Raw genomic sequence first — 6,628 nt, 5'->3', positions numbered from 1 at the left:
TCATAATTCAAAAAAGAGAAACCATGATAATTAACATTGTAGATATGCAAAAGTGGATCATGATATAACAAGCAGAGCTTAGTCAACCTGGGTCTAATGTGTCATAGAGTCAATCTCTGATGTGAAAACCTTATTTTGCAATTTTAATGGATAACACTTTTTGTTAAATTTTACAAAAATTAATTATTAATTAATAAAAAAAAAAACTAAAAATAAATAAAAGAGAAAACGGTGTATGTATGCATGCATAACTTAATGCAAATACACACTCACAAAAACAAAAACCTTTCTCTTCTCCTCATTTCTCCTCTTCCCTAGTTTGCTATCTAAAGTAGTAGTCTAATAAACCTGCCATTGTATATTATGAATATTGTTGGCTTTGACTAATTGCTTTTGTAAGTCACTTTGGATAAATTCACCTGCTATTCCTATGCATAAGGTGTATACTGTATAATCTGAAAATGTAACAGATTGTCTTACCTATTAACGAGAAAACCCCTTTGCTGTAAATAGTTGCCTTTTATTGCATGATCAGTATCATCATATTCAAGCAGGAATCAATTTCATCTCTGAAGGAAAAAGAGCACAGAACCAAAATTTATGAGCAACATTCATTTTTAGCAATTTCTTCTTCAAATGTATGCTCATTATTTCTGTGAAATAACTAATGGCATTATGATATCTTGAAAGAATGTTATCCTCTATCAAAAAAAAACACACATAGCAATCAAAGAATAGAAAAACTAAGTGTAAACTGAGAAAGATATAAACAATAACTTACCACACTCTAATGGCTGAGGAGAAGAGGTCCACTAAGCAGAAGTTCTGTTCTTTGGGTCACGCAGAGTAGAAACAAGTAAACATTTAATCGTCCTGCAGAACTCTATATCTGTCATATTTGTGTGAAATAGTCTGTAGTCCATTGACTTATGTCCGTGAAAAAAATACTAAAGCAGACATAACACAGTTTCTGCCAATCTCATGTTAATCTTGAGTACCTATAGAGTAGTATTGCATCCTTCATATCTCCTAAGTAGGGATGTAACGATTCACTCAGCTCACGACTCGATTCGATTCACGATTTTGATTTCACGATTCGCGCAGTTAATCGCAGTTAATCGTTACATCCCTACTCCTAAGAGACTTTAGTTTTATCAGATTTATAAAAGACAGATACAGCTGTACTGTACCACTTTTCTCCGAAAATAGTTGAGCTCCTGGAGGCGTGCCGTGGGTGGAGCTAAAGAGTCACAGGCATGCACACACAGTCTATGGGCATGCAAAGCTTTTGCGTAGTGGTCGTCTGCAAGCTGTGACATGGACGTAAATAAAACAGGAACAAAAATTTTATTGACAAATTAACTATGGCTAAAAATAAGATCCATCCATATACTGTATATTTGATCCAGAATCGCATCCCCACAACTTCCATAAACCGAATGAAGACAATTTTTAACCGAAAGGGCGTGCTCTTGCTCTCACTCTGGTTGATGTGTGCGTGCGCTCTCTTCCTGGAGAAGTGCTATGAAGGTAGAATGACGTCAAAAAGATTTGAGAGTCAGCGAGAGGCTCATTTGATTGGCTACAAGAAGAAGGTGGCCCCGCCCTCCCCTCACACTTTCGTGCCAAAATTGTAAGCGCAGAGAAAAGAAAGACGGAGCTGTACATATCGGTTTATTTCGGGAACTTTTTGCCCCACATACACAACAAGTCATTTAGACATTTGCAACAGTTAGTTTTGTACACATACAGATTGGTTCTATGCAGTCAATCCGTTTTGCAGTTCTTTAAACTGTTGTTTTCGCTTGCAAATCACTGTTCACAGGCTTGCAGTGCTTTTGACCGTCTTTTGGTGAAAAAAACGTGCCAAAAGTGTAAGCGCGGAAAAATGGAAGTCAGAAGCATGCAGATCATATTTATTTTGCGTTAGCATGAAGCTGCAGTTTCACAATACATGAATTACACTTACAAGTAACAGTAAAATGCTGCAAATATTTTTTTCTTGCGCTTGAAACACGATTTACACCTTTACAAAGCTTCTCTTGCGCATGCAAATTTAATTTACGCTTATGTACACTTCCACAACTCTTACCCTGCGTATGCAAATCTTTTTGACGTCATTCTACCTTCATAAGTGCCCATAGAACGAATTCCGCGCCTTAATGATGTCATACTCTGAAAAAAAACTTTCCAAAACTTATACAACCCCTGAAGGAGTGTATTTGGCACAGAAACACTACGCCATACATCCAACTCGTTTTTTGAGAATTTGGTCATGTTTAGCATGAGAATCCAACTCAACTTTTCAGCTGTGTAAATATGTCAGAATGCATGAAGTAGCATTAGACAGCCCCTTTACGTTTGGAATATGGAAATTTGTTTTCACATACAACAAAACTTTGTCACATTTTGCACTGACATCTTCAAATAGGAGCATTTCTAGACTTTTTTCAGTACCGGGGCACAGGCCCCCTCATCAAAAAGAAGTGTCCACGTATTTTGATACTCATTTTTCTGATACTTATTTTCTTGATGAATCATGAACAATTCAGACATTTTTGTAAACCCGCCTGACCAACTAAAACAAAAAAGTGATTTATTAATTTGGACTCGCTAGTTCTGATTCTAAGCAGCTAATAGAAAACATACATGATTTCTGAAATATTATCAGGGGAAATGATTCTCGGGTCAGAGAATCTGTTGTTAATCTCCATCAGACAAGGATTTATCAATAATATATTATGGGTGCTCAGCAGTATTTCTCTTGTGAAAAATGATATCTTTTTTCTTAAGATTCATAAATAGATACTCATGCCATCACAGACGTATATGACTTTCTATATATATATGTCTTTCTTGAGACGCACACAAACAAAAATCTTTTGAAAAACATATCCATCTATATAAAAGTCAATTGGTTTCCACAAGTTGACACTTCAAAAAATCTAACCCAAGTGGATCAATTTCTTATTAAAGGGTTAGTTCACCCAAAAAATGAAAATTAGCCTGTGATTTACTCACCCTCAAGGCATATGACTTTCTTCTTTCAGACAAATCCAATCGGAGTTATATTAAAAATTGTCCTGGCACTTCCAAGTGTTATCATTGCAGTGGGTGGGTGTTTTTGTTCAACAGTCCAAAAGACGTCAAAGACGTCATAAAGACCTCCTGTATGCGTTTTTTGTAAGAAAAATATCCATATTTCAAATGTAATAAGCACTTTTCTATCACTTCATCTAACTGTGGTACGTGGAAGCTGTTCAGGCAGATGACGTAGGACAGGGATGGGCAACTTTGATAGTGACGAGAGCCAGCATGGTACCATAAAATAACCGGGTATCTGCAGAATTTTTTTAATCAAATTTAAGACCTTTAAAGACCATTTTAAGACCTGCACTTCACATTTCAGCCTTTACATCATTTTTAAGAAAAGGGATGAGTCAAAAGTATCAATTATTATATTAATTGAAACAATTATTATCATCAATCAATTATTATATTAAATACCATATAAATATATCTTAGTATCTTATTTGTTTAGATTTTTATAATGCATTAGCTTTTTGTCGATCCAATTTTAAAACTATGTAGTAAAAATAGCAGATGGGCTTATTGAAAATGCAAATTCGTTCTCTGCCAGCAGGTTTCACTTTCGGAATGGCAGAATATAGAGGTTCCCCGGTAACCGCAGTACACAAAGCAGCGCAGCACCTGACTTTGAAACGTGCAGCACTCATATTTATTCAGTGAAATCATAGCCTTTAGAAGTTTAATTGTCATATTAATCTATATAGCAATTATTTTCTTTCCGTCCCCAAATTTAAGACCTCTTATAAATTAAGACTTTTTGTACCATTAGGCCTACCATTTGAGTTTCATGGTCTTACATTTAAACAATTAAACTGAAGACCCGTTTTAAGAACCCACGGAAATCCTAAGAACATAGTTTAATGCAAACATTTCTGTCATGCATTTGGCAAAAAGCTTTTGTTGACTATGTATTTTACCTTTTAAATTTGAGGTAAGTGCAACTCTGGCGTCCCCGTTGTTTGTGAGCAGTGGTGTGATGGCAATTTAAATAAAAATACAGCTTTCCAAACAATCCAAACATATGGGTATTCCCTTGAACTTGTTAAAAAGATATTCTGTTTACCATCTTGACTGAAAAATATTGTTTTCATGGTCAGGTATTCATTTATTATTTGCTAATGTTAGTGAATGTTTACATTAGAGTGCACGTCATGAATTAGAAGTACAAACCGAGGATATGTAAAGAAAAATGTCGGAGGATTTCGATACACGCCGGAACGGCTTCCGTGTACGTCAGATACCGGAAGTGAGAGAAAAGTGTTTATTACGTTTGAAATATGGATATTTTTCTTACAAAAATGCATGGATTCGCTACAGGAGGCCTTTATTCACGCCCCGGAGCCGTGTGAGGCATGTTTTATTATGGATGCGCACGCTTTATTTGATGTCTTGTGGACCGTTGAACAGAAACACCCGCCCACTGCAATGATAACGCTTGGAATAGCCAGGACAATTTTTAATATAACTCCGATTGGATTCATCTGAAAAAAGAAAGTCATATACACCTAGAATGACTCGAGGGTGAGTAAATCACAGGCTAATTTTCATTTTTTGGTGAACTAACCCTTTAAGTGAAAAGATAGTAGTGTGTAAGAAAAGTACTAATATTTTAAAGTTTTGAAACTGCAAACCATAGCTTTCGGCCAATGTCATAGAAGCATTCACGAGATCACCATGAGGCATGAAGCAAGTGTGCTGTCAAGCTCACGTGAGAGGTAACATAGAAGCACAGAGGACCATGACTTCTCACATGAGCTTTACAAAGTGCTTCCATCATGCTTTACACTGTGCCGATGAAAACCAGTGTGAAATGTAAAAAACATGAAAATCATACAAAATGTGCAGTCTTCCTTGAAAAAATGTTGTGGTTGTTGCAAAAACAAAGAAACACATTACATGTGAACAAATGTCAGGTCTATTAGTTTGTAAGACATAATAGAGATCTATTCCAGCATACCAGCATCTATTACACTCTAAAAATGCTGGGTTGTTTCGTTGGGTTAGTCCATATTTGACCCAAAATTGGGTTGAAACAACCCAGCATTGTTTAGAGTGTACAGTATCAGATTTTTTGGTACCGTCCATTTCACATCAATCTCAAATTTAAGTAGGGTTGTCAATCCAACTTTGCAGAAATCCAATGTGTAGCTAATAGCAATTAAAAATTGCAACAAAAATGGCTAAAAAAGCAGGCAAAGAACACTTCCTTTATAATCACTGCAATACTTCAGCACAAGCTTATTGAGCTCTGCGCTCTAGCAAAAACACCAGTTATGATCAATTAAGATGTGTTTAATGACTGCATCGCCACAAAAACATTGTAAATTTACACTTTTCACAGAGCGCTCACACCGATGTGCATGAGACCACACCACACTGCTGCCATCAGCTGTCATACTCATGAGAGGCAAAGTGGGAGTGGAATGAGCTTACTATCATTTTAAGTTACATTTTTTTCAATTATCACTATATACACAATATTCCCTAATTTTATATTGTCAGCAAATAAAGAGAAAGGAACAATTTAAATCGCATCATATGACCCCTTTAATAGTTAATAATTACATGGGATGATTATATGTTACGAAGCTTTGAATGAAGAAGAGGTAACACAGGTTACCATATTATTATCAAACAGACACGATCAAATGGTTAGTCACCACCTCAGAAAATATTTGGCTCTTTAATTACCATCATAATGACCAGCATTAAAATACAGTAGCATAGTAGGCCTAACTATTCAGATACAGCTCTGCACAGTTCAAAAACGAGGCAGTTTTATTCCTAATTAGAATATTGTTGTCAATACGTTTAAGGACATAAAAGTAGAGTGCAACGTGTTATTACTCTGAGAACTACGCCCACTGGAGGGAAACATAATCGGTGACAGGAAACATTCATTATTTTTAACCATGTCAAAGGATTATATTACCACCCTATGTGAACCTGAGAGGAGGAGATATATTGAGAAACTCAATTTTATTGGTCTATGTCAGTGCCCATTTTTTCTTACCTTCCTTTTGTTGGAGAAATGATCCAGCTGAATGGCCCAACGTGAAATACCCTGACATCTACAACTATTTGTATCCTTAAACACTCGTTTTTTGGGGTCGGCAGCTTATAAAAACGTAGTTTTTTGTTTGTTTACTGTACACCTTGTCACACAGTCTGTCTCTAAGGTAAACTACATAAAAAATAAAAAGATTGAAAATTAGTTGAAAAATAGATGTTCTGAAATGGTTTGTCCTTTTGGATCTGACAGCAAACCTGTAACCCAGGAAAAGCACTGCTTCTTTTTCCAAATGTGAATGTCATTTACTTAAAGCTCTTAAACTAAAGGCACTGAAGCAAAAAATGGCCTTTTTAATTTTAAAGCTCAGAGAGAGGGTGGAAAGCACTCATGCAAAACTAAATTATGAATTTATGAAATTATGAGTTCTTTATATGTTAAAAAAGGCATTAAATCTAGGGAAAAAAATAAAGTATTGAATTATTTAAAAAATTAAAAAAATTAGCCAATAAAACTATAGACACCAAA

Source organism: Sinocyclocheilus anshuiensis, unplaced genomic scaffold (genome assembly GCF_001515605.1).
Source record: "Sinocyclocheilus anshuiensis isolate Anshui unplaced genomic scaffold, SAMN03320099.WGS_v1.1 scaffold136, whole genome shotgun sequence".
Lineage (NCBI taxonomy): Eukaryota > Metazoa > Chordata > Actinopteri > Cypriniformes > Cyprinidae > Sinocyclocheilus > Sinocyclocheilus anshuiensis.
Note: the sequence above shows the minus strand (reverse complement) of the source record.